Source organism: Impatiens glandulifera, chromosome 4 (assembly GCF_907164915.1).
Source record: "Impatiens glandulifera chromosome 4, dImpGla2.1, whole genome shotgun sequence".
In the NCBI taxonomy this organism is placed as follows: domain Eukaryota; kingdom Viridiplantae; phylum Streptophyta; class Magnoliopsida; order Ericales; family Balsaminaceae; genus Impatiens; species Impatiens glandulifera.
In genome coordinates this window covers 49,410,901-49,427,838 of record NC_061865.1, presented here as the reverse complement: position 1 = coordinate 49,427,838, position 16,938 = coordinate 49,410,901, and the positions used below count along the sequence as shown (strand labels likewise).

Here is a 16,938-nt window from a genome sequence, read left to right as displayed (position 1 = left end):
TTATTTTTAAAAGATTACTAGTACGTAAAGCATCTTATGATTAGACTTGTAGTTTTTTTAGTCCTAATAGGAAAGAGTTTGTGTTTAATTTTGTAAAATGTTCATAAAAAAATTACAATAATATATATTTTGAGTGTTCAGTTACAAAAGGGAGCTGACACTTTTAAATGTGCACCTTTTTTTCCTTGAGTTAATGTTGAGATGTCTTGAATTAATGATGTAAGGAAAGAGAATATTGAACAAAAGGAAAATATATCTTTTTGGTGTATAATTTTGATTTAAGGAAATAAGATTAACATAAAAGGAAATATGATATTTTGTTATGGTAATATAACTAGGAAAGTATTGTGATAATATTTTGGAGATTATTTGCCAAAATATTGTGTTGACCTAGTTGAAGACTATTTAAAGGTGCAGTCGGGCACTTCAGAAAGTTGAAGTCTTTGCATTGAGAGCATCGTTTCCAGTCCCAGTTCTGTAACTGTTGGGGTTTCAAGGGACCGAGTGTTATATAAACTTGTGTCATAACCCTAGTTTATACGGTTGTAATCTTTGTTCTGATCTCCTAATAAGATTCTCTCTTTCTGGTGGACGTAGCCAAGTTTTATCTTGGTAAACCACGTTAAAATCTATGTCCTTCTTTATTGCTTAAGTCATTTATTACATCCCGTTACAACAAACTGGTATCAGAGCTTCAGGTTATTCGATTGTTTGTTCTTTCAATTAAGATGGCAGTAGTAAGAATCAATACGACAAGTTTAGGAGAAGACAATGTGGCAAATCAAGATGCGAGCTTTGCTAAAACAACAGGGCTTATGGAGGTCGCTGAAGTTGTCAACAGAAGCAGAAATAACCATTGATATTGTTATTCCGGAGGAGAAGATAATGTGGCAGATCAAGATACGTGTTCTACTAAAATAATAATGCTTATGGTGTTGTTGAAGTTATTGGTAAGAACATAACAACCGTTGAGAGGAGATTGTCAATCTGGAGGAGAAGATAATGTGGTAGATGAAGATGCGGGCTTCACTAAAACAACAAGGCCTATGGGGGTCGCTGAAGTTGTCAACATGAGCAAAAACAATCGTTCGGATCCTCATTCTAGAGGAGAAGATAATATGTCAGATCAAGATGCGGACTCTACTACAACGATCTGGCTTATGGGCTTACTGAAGTTATCGGTAGAAGTAGGACAACAATTGAGATTGTCATTCTGAAAAAGAAGATAATATGGAAGATCAAGATGCGAGCTCTACAAAAAACGATAGGGCTTATGGGGTTGCTGAAGTTATCAGTAGGAGCATAACAACCATTGAGATTGCCATTCTGGAGGAGGTGAATATGTTAGAACCATTCACCTATGAAGAAGCTATATTCGGTTCTGAAGTTGCACAATAATTTACAACAATGGGAGTATTCAAGTTAAGGTGGAGATTTACTAAGTCGACTTGAATATTTGGGTCAACAAAGAAGTTGTTAAGTTATCTTGGAGTCAACTCTAAATCTAGAAGAGAGATGCAGTAGATCATCTAGGCCATCTCGGGCATTGACTAATGCATCTGGGTCATTTCTGGCATTGACTAATGCATATGGGCCACATCTGACATTGATTAATGTATTTGGGTCATCTCTGGCATTGACTAATGCATCTGGGCCATTTATAGGATTGACTAATGCATCTGGGCCATCTCTGGGATTGACTAATATATTTGGGCGACATCTGACATTGACTAATGTATTTGAGTCATCTTTGACATTGACTAATGCATCTGAACCACATCTGACATTGACTAATGTATTTGTGTCATCTCTGGTATTGATAAATATATTTGGGTCATCTCTGGTATTGACAAATATATTTGGGTCACATCTAGCATTGATTAATGTGTTTGTGTTATTATAGTTTGCAACAATGAGAGTATTCAAGTCAAGGTGGAGATTTGCTGAATAGACTTGAATATTTGGGTTACCTAAGAAGATGTTAAATTATCTTGGAGACAACTCTAGATCTAGAAGAGAGAGACAAGTGCATTTGGGTCATCCGGCACCGACAAGTGCATCTGGGCCATTCGGCACCGGCGAGTGCTTCTGGGCCATCCGGTACCGGCGAGTGCATTCGGGTCATCCGACACTGGTGAGTGCATCTGAGCCATCCAGTACCGGTGAGTGCATCTGGGTCATCTAACATTGACGAATGTATCTGTTAAGTTGTATTATGACAACTCTAGATCAGAGAGATGGGATAGAATATTTGAGCATCGATTAATGCATTTGGGGCATTTGAATAAATTCAAGTAAATGTGGAGATTTGTTGAGATGTCTTGAATTGATGATGTAAGGAAAGAGAATATTGAACAAAAGGAAAGTATATCATTTTGGTGTGTAATCTTGATTTAAGGAAATAAGATTAACATAAAAGGAAATATGATCTTTTGTTATGGTAATATAACTAGGAAAGTATTGTGATAATATTTTGGAGATTATTTGCCAAAATATTGTGTTGACCTAGTTGAAGACTATTTAAATGTGCAGTCGGGCATTTTAGAAAGTCGAAGTCTTTGCCTTGAGAGCATCATTTCCAGTCCTGATATATAACTGTTAGGGTTTCGGGGGATCGAGTGTTATATAAACTCGTGTCATAACTCTAGTCTATCTTGTTGTAATCTTTGTTCTGATCTCCTAATAAGATTCTTGTGTTTTGAATATATATATAATATATAATAACGCTTAAGAAAAATTGGAGTTAAATTATATGCGATCCCCACATTTAATTAAGTTTTATTTCTCATATAATCTATATTAATTATATTTTCTAATCGATCTATATAAATATAATAAATTAGTTATTTCGATAATGTGCATTATATGCGTTCTCCATAAACAAATTAAGTTTTAACTTTCTCCTATGATCTATATTAATGTTTATTTTGAAAATATTGACAATTATTTAATTTGATATTAAAATTTTAAAAATACTCTGTCTATTTTTATTTAATAATTATCATTTAATAATAATAATAATAAGATGAGAAATCAAAATAAGAATATATATTTTAACATTACAAAATTTAACAATTAAGCCACTTCTTAACATTTACAACATTTAGCCATGAATTGATTTGGCTTAGTGATTAAGACATTGTAACTCTCCTAATTACATGGGCTATCGTGAGATTTGGAATCTCTTAAAAGTTGAAAATTTTAACTTGCCATATATTAGGCAATAAACAAATTTATCCTCGAAAGTTTCCAAGCAAATTCAAGTAATAGTTTAGTTTCATTTTATTTTATAACACTTGTGATGAATTTATTTATTATAATGAACAATGATTGAATTGTGTAATAGGTATAATACTTGCATTAAACTAAATTTTAAATATCTTTTATACATGTTTTTGTTTAAAATAATTAGACTACTTCAAACACTACAAAATGAATAACTTAATTATGAACCATGTTTATTATATAGTCTAAATTTGAACACTTGATAACTAATTTAAAACAATTTATCCTTGAAAGTCCCCAAGCAAATTCAAGTTATAGTTTAGTTTCATTTTATTTTATAACACCTGTGATGAATTTATTTATTATAATGAACATTGATTGAATTGTGTAATAAGTATAATACTTACATTAAACTAAATTTTAAATATCTCTTATACATGTTTTTATTTAAAACAATTAGACTATTTCAAACACTACAAAATGAATAACTTAATTCAAAATATGAACAATGTTTATATAGCCTAAATTTGAACACTTGATAACTAATTTAAAACAATTTATCGCTTAAGGTTTTAAATAGTTGTGTTTCATTGATTTTGATTGAAAGTTATTTTGACTAATAAATTTATTTCGTCTTTAAATTATATTCATTCTTACTAAAAGACTATAGTTGTCTTTTTAGTGTAAGTCAATTGACTAATTCAAATATATGCTACTGATTTAATTACGAAATCATATTTTATATTTCGTACTCTCTATTATATTATTTACATTTTAATTTTATGATTATCAAATAAATTATTATTCTTCAACATCAATATTCTTTATTTCTTAATTAAAGATAATTTTGATGGCACAACACAAATACAAAAAATTGAAATATAGAGAAGACGAATGAGTAACAATTTCGTCATTGCCTTAATATGCAATATCTTTATTTGGGAAAGAAGTTTAAAAGTCGTCTCAAAACAAAAGTGATTTTTTTTCTCTTAGTAGAACTTAGAAAAAAAATTGAATATACAATATATATGATAATTTTGTTCATATTTTTAACACAAATTAATTATTGTATAACATTACAAATATATAAATAGGAATTTTAAATAAAAATAAATGTAAAAAAAAAAATCAAACAAGATTATGCATATAAACATATTTTAAATTTAATTAGATGTAATAAAATATATTATAAAAGGCATTATATTTATTATTTGATTGAAATAAGTTGTATATGAAATATGATATATTAATTAATAGAAAGCTTTGATCCCACATCGGAAGAAAGAATCAAGGAAAGAAGGGAATGAATGTATAAATCAAACGTAATGGGCCAACTTGAAAATTACTTACCTGGACGGAGTCTATAGGTGATCAAGTAGACCTATGGCTTAGGTTAGCGGGCTTCATTGCACTTTGATGTTGCGTTCGCCTAAGGTCAGCCCATTGTGGATGATCCTACGTCATAATTTGTGGCAGTGGGGGCCTGCGTTCGCGCGGCCCCTTTCCAATTAAGTTTAAATATTTTTTAGTTATAAATATTATATAATAGTAGTTATAATTAATTTACTATTATCTTAACTCTAAAGATATAAAATAAAATATGAAATATTATTTTATTGGGATAAGCTATTTAACAATTATTATTTTTTTATTTGTAATAGGAGTACAGTTTGAGTGAAAATTATTTACAAAAATATTGTTATCAAATTAATGTTATTAAATAAATATTAATTTATAAATAAAAAAAATATGTTAATTAAAAGCTAAATGGATCCTTTATTTATAGCTTAATAATTATAATATTTACTTTTCATAATAAAAAATGAAACAACTTAAATATTAACACTAATATCTTAAGATACTATAAATGATTATCTGAATTATTATTTAATGTTACTAAAATTGTAAAAATATTTTGTATAATTTTTTTAGTAATGGTTATTTTATAAATATAATAAAATAAAAAAAAATCAAAATAAGAATATATATATTTTAACAACTAATTAACTTTTAACCTATCACAACATTTAATTTGGCTAGGCTAATTACTTAGATTACCACAGATTTTGATTATTATAGAAGTTTAATTTTTTTATGCATTATATTTACGCTTAACAAAAAAAAATTGGATGTATATACGAGTCGTCTCCACATTCAATCAAGTTTTCTCTCCCTTATAATCTATATAAAAAAAAAATCTCTCTCATCTATATAAATATAAAAAATGAGTTATATTGATAAAAACATTATTTAAATTTATTATATGCTCTATTATATATTTTCTCTCCTTTTTATATATATATATAATAAAATTAATTCAAAAAAATAACTAATATTTAATTTATATATATATATATAATAAAAAGATAAGTTAAGATGAGAGAAAATAAAAAATAATATAATCATTAATTTTATAAATTAATCTATATATATAAAATAATGTTTAACAAAAAAAAAAATATAAAGACATGAGTATAATTTTATATAATTTGATTTCTAATTTGATTCAAAGTTTAGTTTTTAACGTGAAATTAAGTTTATGACTTTCAGTGATAATACTTTAAGTGATATTTTTAATTTTATAAAAAAAAACTAAATAAGAATATTTAAAACAAAATAACTAAGATATTAGTTATTTTGTAACGGTAATAACCCCAAATTGAGGTACAAACATTTTTCTCTTCGTGTCCCATCAACATAAAGACATAATTGACGATTTGAAGAACCCTTGTATCTAAGGAAATTTAAAAAAAAATAGAATATTAGAGATCCTTTTTATTATAATGAAAAATAAAATTCAAAAGATTATGAATTAAAGTATGTTTCACATCTTGTTTTAACTTCTCACAATTTAAATTTAGATATAATTTCAATAATTTTAACATATTTCGTCATTAACGCCGGAGAAATTAAAAGCTTGATGATCCAGTTTAGGAACTCTATTCTAAACCAATAAGAACTCATCTCGAGTCTTTATGAACTTTCTCCAGCATTTTTCCTAAGAGAAAAAGAATGTGCCAACTCTTCTGGATTGAATACAAGAGGTTATGGGATGAATTAAGCATTCAAGTCGAGTAAGTTGATGATGAAAATGTTAGACAAAAATTATTCATTTCCTCCCGTTATCCTCTTGCTTATGATTGATTTGGCTGAATTAATAAGAGAAAGAAAGTGTTAGTATTTTTACAATATATATATATATATAGGATATTATGTTACAAATAAATTAAATAAATTATAATATATAAAGAAACGAAATCATCGAAATCAAAAGTTAATTCGATGTGTTGAACATATTTTCTTTAAAACAGTTTTATCGTCTCTTTCCTGTACTGAAACTTATCAGATGCAGTAAAACGAATCTAGTAATGATTCAACACCAAAATCTCAAATAAAATAAATTAAATAAATTATAATATTTTTTTTTTCAGAATCATTTAAATTGTCAACTAAAATATAAAAATAATTTTATTTAAAAATAACTTTATTTGATTATTTGTAATATTATAAATATCAAATGCTAAAGATAATTTATGTCATAACCTAAATAACTCAAATAATCAACTTTGTTTAATATATATATATTTTTTTTTATTAAAAACAAGATCAAACAAACCAAAAGTTTACTTTAAATTTCTAAAACTTTTTTTTTTTATAATTAATACCAATCACTTTGAAAACATGGCTGATTCAAGAGAAATGCTCCCCAACTTACTATAATGAGTTGGTAAAGCTTAATAAATAAATAGATATCTATCTTTACATTAAATTATTCTGTATTATAAAATAAATTGACAAATTCTATAAGACTACTTTAGTCACCATAAATATAATAAAGAAAATTTTATGATAATGTAAATTATTCTTAACAAGTTGGTTGGTTATTATATATTTTTGATTTATTTTTAATAAGATATTACATAAGAAAATAACATAAATATTGACCCATTTTTTAGTCCCTTTTTTTGCCATCTCCGTCCATTCCTCTCAGAAACAACAGCCCACATCAAAACTCATTGGATTCGGACCATTCGATAATATTCCAAAAAAGACTTCAAATACGCACTTTAAAATGACAATGCAAACGAAGTTGAGAGCATGTCTTCACTTCTTCGATCTGGGCGAGACATTAGAGTGATAACGTCTATCAATGATTATACCCTTTTGTATACATCTATTTTCAATCAAAATATTACAATAAATGATACTCCAACTAAAAAAGATATATTAGAAGATATATTAGACTCTCACAATCTTTTTCAACAAATATGACCTTATGGAACAAAGTGTAATAATATTCGACATTAAAATTATTTAAAACTCATTACTGCATAATATCCGCCCAATCTTCTCTTATATCTTTATCTGCTAGAAAAATCACTAGACCAACGTCAAATATAACTCGACTAAGGCAACTCTACAAATAGTAATAAAAATAAGTTTAAAAAATCCAAATATTTATCACTACACCAAGGATCATCTTAAAAAAACTAATAGAATATTCATTACTCATGAAAAACAAATGTTCCCCAAAACTCTTCTACATGGTGTAGATACCATCCCAAAGTGTTGAATCTAACCAGAATATAAGACTTCTGGGTGAATCAACTAGACCAAAACCTATATTGACCATAGTTGCATATGATTAATTCAAGTTCTTACTCGATCGGACACAAATCTATAGCACTATTTAAGTAATTAGGCTTTATTGAAAGCCACAATATCCTGAATGCCCAACCATTGTTTTTTTTAATCAGTTTAATCTTATTTCAACTCATAAAATAAATAAGAAATCACACTATGGGAGAACAAAATTATACATAATGTAGGATGACATGAAAGCAAAAACACTTTTGATAATAATAAGCAAGATTTTGAAAACCGTTCTGGTTATCAACCCGATTTTTTGAGCAAACTTTAATTCAACCGGTTAAACCAATGATTAAACTGAATTTGAATTATTTTTAAATAAATAAATAAATTTAGATATATTAGTACGTAGATGGTATATATAATCGCTTAGACATATATAAAAATAATTAAATAAATATTAATTAAATTAAATATTTTGTTCATTAAATTAAATATTTTGTTCATTAAATTAATATCAAATTAAATATTTATAATTTAAAACATAAAAAATTAAACTATATATTAATGATAATATGCGTAAGTGAGAAAGAAAGGGTGAGACCCTGAGAGATGATAGCCATTGACAACCTAATAACTTTATTTGCTTTCATCTTTCTCCGCTTACTTTCTCTATTCTCCCGGTTTTGGTTTTATCTTTTTTATCTCTTCACTCTCGGTCCTGACGAAGGAGCAGACCCAAAATAACAATTAAGAAGAAAGAAAATATAAGAATAAATTTATATAATCACCTGACCTTTCGAACCGGAAATTTCCGCTTCTGTTTTTCTGTATAACTGTCCGGTCGGACCGGATTTTGATCGATTCGTAAGGTTAACGTATTTGAGTTAAAAACCGAATTGTCCATTAAACCGTTTCGCGGTCGGACCGGTTGAACCGTCCGGTCGGAACACGTATTTTAAAAACATTGATAAATAAAAAGAATACAAAAATAGGTGAACTGCATTAATTAATTAAGAATGAATGACTCCTTAAATGTGCGAGATTACTTCACATAAATATAAAGGGGGCAAGATTACAAAGGAGAATAAACTCAATTAGTATGAGAAAATTATGAAAAATCACATTCTAAATAAGAAAAAAAAACATCGTTAAATTTAAGCTTGAGAATGAGACAATATAAGATTTATAATTTGATCAACTACAATGGCTGAAAGGGAGGGAGACTTGGCCTAGGGGTTTGAAGAAGAGTTATGATCCACCTTGATCTTTGTTTTTTTAATAAGAGCAATGAGTCATCTTTATATACTTTTGAATGATTTTATTTTATTTTATATAATTTATAACTGATGTAATAACTTATTTTATCATATTTTTGGCACTTTCATGATATCCCAATCTTTTTTATAGGACTTTTAATAAAAAAATTATAACTTTAAAATAAAAGAATAAGTACACCTTTGTTATTATGAGTTTAACATAAGTATTTTGATAAATTGTTAATATTTATAAATTTTTAATAAATGTATTTTTTTCTTCAATAAATTAATGTTTTTCATATAAAATGAATCTTCCCGAATTCAAATATAAATTTACATTGTTTTCTTCCATAAATACAAATATGTCCCTAAATTGCACAAATGGCAATTGAATTACAAATTTACAAGTAATGACAAAAACAAATTTTACAAGTAGAATAACTTATTATTTTTTATCCATTCTCAAATAGGAACACTATCCATTTTATTTTCAATTTTTTAACTTTGATATCACGTTTATTCCAATTATATCATACATATGACACATCAAATCATAAATTACATAAAATAATTATCAAACAGGCTTGCAATTGGTTTTAAAATTAAAATGTCAATCAAGTATATGTCGTGATAGCTAGGTGTGAGCATTGGGTGGTTTAATCCGAAATCCAATTCAATCCGAATTCTAAATACTAATTCGGATTGGACTGAGATCGGATCGGATTGAATTAAATCGGATTGGATTAAGATTATCCAAATTATACAAACTATCTAAATAAAAATATATTTTTTTAATTAATTTTCTTTAAATTAAATTTCATCTCAATATAATATATATATTTTACTTATCATCACTTACAACGATATTTATTTTATTTTATTTTATTTATTATTATTATTTTTTTCAGATTCAAATTTAATAATAATAAAAAATTCGAATTTTAAAAAAAAAAATTAAAAAAAAAATTGTTGACTAATTTCAAACTGATATATAAATATTTTTTAGTTTGGATTATCCAAACCATTTTCAATCCAATCCGTATCCGATCCGTATTAATTAGTAAAATGGTTTGGATTACGAATAGAATAAACTTAGTTTTAATTTGATACGGATCGGACAAAACGGATTGGTTTTACCCATTTGCTCACCCCTAGTGCTAGCTATAATAGTGCTAGCTATAATGTTAAGAGCTAATCTTTCTTTATTAAAAATTAGGCAATTATACAATATTAATTAGTTAACTCCTATATATAAATAAGTACCTTCTTCCAAGCTAAACTAAACCAAAATACATTTCACAAGATGCTGACAAAAAGAAATTCAATTGTTCCAATTGTTCTTGGATTATCTATTTTCTTTGCCATTCTTCTTCCCTATATCATGGGCAAGATCGACACGATATGCATTTCAACTCTTTACTCCATTTTAATATTTTTGATAAACTTTCTTAGGCCTTGTTCGAAGGGGATTCTATGAAAAATCATTTTCATATAGAGGTAATCTCTAATGATACGAGTATTAGTGATTCTTCTTAGAATCCCTTAAAACCAATTAAAAACAAGGCCTTAGTTATGTGCTTTTCTTGATCTTATTTTAAGTTGTATATTAGGCTTATATTTTGAAACATTTATTCCACTTTAATTAAATCTATGTGTAAAAGTTTTTGATAAAAAAAAAAAGAGAGGCTAGGAAACAGTGGTATAAGGTTTCTTTGTCTTGATTGTAGGATGTAGACCTAAATTGCACCACATTGATAGAACAATCTATGTTAAGAAAAAATGGATGTCAATTTTACATCAATTTTAGCTTAGCCTAAAGCTACAAGATTCATTTAGAAAATTTGCACTAATTTGCATCTTTTATATTGCAATAATTTTAACAATACTTATTACTCATTCTAAAAGTTATTAGAATTTGCAAAAAAAAAATGATTAAAATATTGACAATTATGTTTACTAATTAATAAAAAATGACACTTACAAATCATGTTATACAAACCATTTTTAGTAGTGTGATTTAAATAAAGCTATTAAAGGTTAACATTATATATATAAAATGTCACACTAACTTCGAATAGGATGACAATGGCTATTTTCGAGATTGAGTAAGTCGTTTCATATTTTCATTTTATTTCTTTTAAATTAAATATTATATTCTCAATAATCTCAAATTATAGAATGGTATGAATCTGACAAACACTTTGTATAGTTCATGCATTAAAATTAATATTTTTAATTATAATATAAAACAATTTAATATATCAAAACTTTATCTTAAAGAAACAAAAACATTATATTTAAAAGTTAGAAGGGTTAAATTAATTATTATAATAAACTAGTATATAGATAGCTAGTAGAATTAACAAAGATGTTAAAATATATTGGAGAGAATATAATCATAGTGTTCAAGAGAATTGAAATTGTCACTCATAGTTTATTTTAAATTATTGTTATATATATATATTACATATAAATATTTTTCTCTATATATATATATAATGATGTTTAAATTTCAAAGTGTCTGGATTGCCGGGTCGAGAGCTGTGGTTAATTTGGTATATATGTGAGAGTAATGGATATTTGAGTCGGATTTTGGATTTACCCGCCCATAAACTTAAAATGATTAAAAATAAAATTAAAAATGCTATAGTTATGTTTCAAATTTGCAACCTAACAAAAATAAGTACAACCTTCTAACTAACTAGACTAATAAGACTTTATATTTTAAATTCAACACCAAATTTGATGAACGCGGAACGTTTTAACAATATAAATTTAACTTTTTAACTAACTAATCTATATATATATAATGATGTTTAATTTTTAAAATGTTCGGATTACCAGGTTGTGGTTATTTAAATATATATTAGAGTAAATAAAAAATGTTATCATATTTTAATCGTATTTTTTTACCCAAATTTTTTATATAATTACTCGTGCAGTTATATATTGGTTTACCTAATAACATGTTATTAGGTTATTATTTATTTATGCTATGTAGGAGTATATAGTGTACTTGGGAGAGAGAAGTAAAGTTCTTCCATCATTAATAATTTTGGAAGGTCTAGTTGATGCTACTCCTATCGGGTAATGTAACTAATAGGGCTTCCCTTTATTTGTTTATAGTTTAATATAAATGCATCCTATTTAAGTTTCATTTTTGTTTGTGAGCAGCATATCTCAGGCATCAATTATTCATAATTATAAGAGAAGTTTTAATGGCTTTGTCGCTCGATTAACAAAGGACGAAGCTCAACTAATTTCAAGTAAGCTTGTTGATTACTTATAAATACCTCTATGTTTATCGATCTAATTATATAATTATTAGCCATACCAGAAGTGATGTCCGTGTTTCCTAATAAAATCAATCAACTACACACGAAACTACACACGACAAGATCATGGAATTTCATGGAATTCTCTCAAACAGTTAAAAGAGTTACAATCGTCGAAAATGATACTATTATTGGAGTAATTGATACCGGAATATGGCCAGAGTCCGATAGCTTTAATGATAAAGGATTCGGATCCCCACCAACTAAGTGGAAGGGTTCATGTGGTGTATTCACCAATTTCACTTGTAACAAGTAAGTATTGTTTCATAAGTTAACTATCATCCTATAGTTAATACATTTTTATAATTTTTTTAACTATTAAGTTTATCCAATGATTTTTATTCTAAAATAATCAGTTCATTTCAAATTTTACAATCTGAATAATGCAGCAAAATCATCGGAGCAAGGTATTACAAAACCAATGGAGTCTTCGGCCAAAATGACATCCAATCTCCAAGAGACTCTGAGGGTCATGGATCTCATACAGCTTCAACGGTCGCCGGCGATCTTGAACTTCGGCAAGCTTTTCTGGTCTCGCCGGCGGTACAGCTCGAGGTGGAATCCCGTCTGCGCGGATCGCTGTATATAAAGCCTGTTGGTCCGACGGTTGCTCAGACGCCGACATCCTCGCAGCATTTGATGATGCCATCGCAGATGGCGTCGACATAATATCAATTTCTATCGGATCCTCCGTTGCTAGACCCTATCTCAGCGATTCCATAGCTATTGGGAGTTTTCACGCCATGAGAAGAGGAATTCTTACGTCAATGTCTGCCGGAAACTCAGGTCCGTCATCTGGAACTATCTCGAATGTTGCTCCATGGGCACTTTCAGTCGCAGCAAGCACTATTGATCGTAAATTCCTTACCGGTTTGAAACTGGGTAATGCTGCGAATTTTCAGGTGAAGCCTTTCACTATCATTTCTTCTCGTTTCAGCAAAGCATGGATACTATACTTTCATCGTTTGGATTATTCATTCTGTCTCTTTAACGCAGGGAGTTACAGTGAACACTTTTGTTCCAAATGGTTTCTCCCCTATAGTCTATGCTGGTAATGTGCCAAATAAAACAGGGAATGTTCCTGGTACTGTATCTAGGTATTGCAAAAGGATTCTAAATCTGTTTACAAATTGATTCATAAATTATTGTTCACTGGAAAAGTTCGAATCTTCAAACTCGTAACATGAATGGTTGTGTGAACTAACAATAGTTGAACTACACTGCAGGCTGTGCCAAAAGGACTCCCTAGATCCGACATTGGTAAAAGGTAAGATTATCGTTTGTGACCAATTAAATTTAGGGGAAGCAGCTCTTTTGGCTGGTGCAGCTGGTATGGTGATACGAGGAGATGGACCCAAAGATATCGCCAGGGTGTTTTCCCTCCCTACAACTTATGTTAGCAGTAACGAAGGAAACCTCATCCTGACCTATATTAGCACAACAAGGTATAGTACTATAGATGAATTCTAAAATATTGCAATTATAAATTTGTTATTTTTGTTTTTTTTTATGAAACAGCAATCCAACTGCAAGTATTTTGAAGAGTAATGAAGCTGTTGATGGATTTGCGCCATACACTGCATCCTTCTCATCCAGGGGACCGAATCCATTATCATCTAACATCCTCAAGGTTTTATATGTTTTCCTCTTTGTCTTTAACTTTTGTAATTTTTACCATAATGTTAAAGAGGAAGCTTGATCATTGTGAAAATGGTTTTTTGTTGTAGCCAGATTTGTCTGCGCCGGGTGTTGATATCTTGGCAGCATGGACACTTGGAAATTCTCCTACGGAAATACAAGCAGATACTAGAAGACTTCCATTTAACATCATATCGGGCACATCAATGGCCTGCCCACATGCTACTGGTGCAGCCGCTTATGTCAAAACCTTCAATCCATTATGGTCTGCTGCTGCAATAAAATCCGCTCTTATGACCACTGGTATATATATATAAATTTTTTGAGAAACTTAATTAAATATATAGAAACCTTAAATTTCATACAATTCTCTTACAGCCTTTGAGATGAGTCCAAAGACAACTCCTCTAGCAGAATTTGGTTATGGATCAGGTCAAATAAACCCTGTAGCGGCCATTAATCCTGGTCTTGTGTATGATGCCAATCAAGCGGACTATGTGCAGTTCTTGTGCGGGCAAGGCTACACCGACAGGCAGTTGCAAATTGTTACGGGTGACACTAGCACTTGCCCCAGTTCTAGGAATGATACTTCTTTGAATCTGAACCTGCCTTCATTTTCTGCCCGCGTGTTATCTACTATTCCTTTTAATGTCACATTCATTAGGAGAGTTACTAATGTGGGATTGGCACCATCTACTTACAATGTCGCGGTTCTTGCTCCAGCAACATTGAAAATACAAGTCGTGCCCAGCACACTGGCTTTCTCTAGTGTCGGACAAACTCAGTCATTCACTGTGACTGTTCAGGGAATAGTTACCCCAAGCTCTTCCATCTCTGCATCTTTGTCATGGGTAGACGCAACACACAAAGTGAGAAGCCCTATTGTTATTTTTTCTACAATATAAACAGGTATGACTTAAGGTAAGGAAAAGAAGGAATGAGGAGACTTGGAAAGATGTGATTTTATGGTAATGATGGGTTCTCGAAGAATAATTGTTTCAGGACAATGTACATCGAGAACCTATGTTTATGTGGTGTGTTATGTTATATCTTTGTGGATGTCTTACCCTAAACTTCAATATGTGATTTATTTCAAGTCTTATTGTAGTTTTAAGGCAAGTTTTTATGTGTTGGTTGTGTCGGATCTAGTTTAACAAAGATTCCTCAACTAAGCCATAAGCACCAAAAATAAAGATGAAATTCCAACACTATTATTTCTAAACGAAGAGGAAAGAAGAAAAAAGTGATTAATACTTACTCTCATACTCATATCTTATACAAATTCTTTATTCTATACTCATATCTTATACCACTTCTTTATGCATAATAAATATGTAAATTATGCTTAGACACTCATTTACATAATATATCCATATGATGAGAGGTCTTTTGACCTTAAAGAACTCAATGGAATGTCAATAAGAAAGAATATAAAATAAATTGGATCAAGAGGAAAGATAGAGCAAACAGTGTATTATAATTGCAACAAATTTTACATAAGAGTTATTAAATAAAAAAAAACGATTAAAAAGTCTCTCGGTGTGTGAGGAACAAGGGCAGAGGCAGCGGTCGTGTAAAATGTGTAAAGCATTATATATATATATATATATATATATATATATATATATATATATATTTAACCATTTAACTCTTTGTCCAGTTCGCTATGCAGTTAAACGGTATAAGCGAGGTTAGGTGATGAAACTCTAGCTTTTATAAATTATCTAAATAAGAAAATTTTTAATAAAAAAAGCAGAAAAATAAAATAGTAAAAAATATTTAAATTAAAAAAATATACATCTAAATATTTGTGTTAAAATATATTTTACTTATTTGTTAGTATATACAATAAAATAAGACATTTTATAGTTTAAAAATAATATATAAATTGATTCAAAATTGAGTAGAAAAATATAAAAATTATCCTAATAAAAATTGAAAAAGGTTTAGATAAATATTAAAAGCCCAAATCCATAAGCTAAACATACTATCCTATTATATGAATATCTACCTTCAAATTAAAAATGCAAGAATTATGAGTTTGTTAATTATGAGTTAGTAATTATAGTGGAAAATAGTAAAGTCAAACAGATAATAACATGGACCAAACTAAATCAAATACAACAAAACAAACAAGACCTTTTTTTTTTCTTATTTCAATGACATATTCTCTTTTTATCTTGTTGCCTTCTCTTTTATTTTCTTATTTTTTTCTTCCTTGCAACCGTGGCAGAACCAACCGAGGTCAGCATGGGCTGTGCACCAGCTTACTCCTGAATTGATTAGTACTAAGATAAAAAGAATAGGATAGGTTTTAAGTATATAGAATTGTTAAGGATATAATTGTATGATACTAGTTGGCTATTTTTAGATGTCAATTATGTAATTGGTAAAGTAAGTAGGGGTGAACAAATGGGTAAAAGCAATCCGTTTTGTCCGATCCGTATTAAATCCAAATTAAGTTTATCCAATCCGTAATGCAAATCATTTTACTAATCAATACGGATGGATGAAAAATTGTTTGGATAATCCAAACTAAAAAAATATTTATATATATCAGCTTGAAATTAGTCAACAATTTTTTTTTTTTTAATTTTTTTTAAAATTTTTTAATTTTTTTTAATTTTTTTTTAAATTCAAATTTTTTATTATTATTAAATTTGAATCTGAAAAAATAATAAAAAATAAAAATAAAAATAAATATCGTGTTGTCTAGTGATGATAAATAAAATATATATTATATTGAGATTAAATTTAATTTAAAAAAAATTAATTAAAAAATATATTTTTATTTAGATAGTTTGGATAATTTGGATAATCCTAATCCAATCCGATTTAATTCAATCCGAACTCAATCCGATCCGATCTCAGTCTAATCCAAAATATCCAAT

At 28.4% G+C, this 16,938-nt stretch overlaps 1 non-coding gene and 1 pseudogene across 1 annotated transcript; both read left to right on the top strand.

Moving 5' to 3' along the window:
* Positions 1-1,230: 1,230 nt before the first annotated feature.
* On the top strand, positions 1,231-15,086 carry LOC124935316 (annotated as a pseudogene).
* LOC124937210 lies at positions 4,568-4,729 on the top strand. Its single transcript, XR_007099317.1, has one exon. It is a non-coding gene; the product is annotated as a U1 spliceosomal RNA (small nuclear RNA).
* Positions 15,087-16,938: the final 1,852 nt, after the last annotated feature.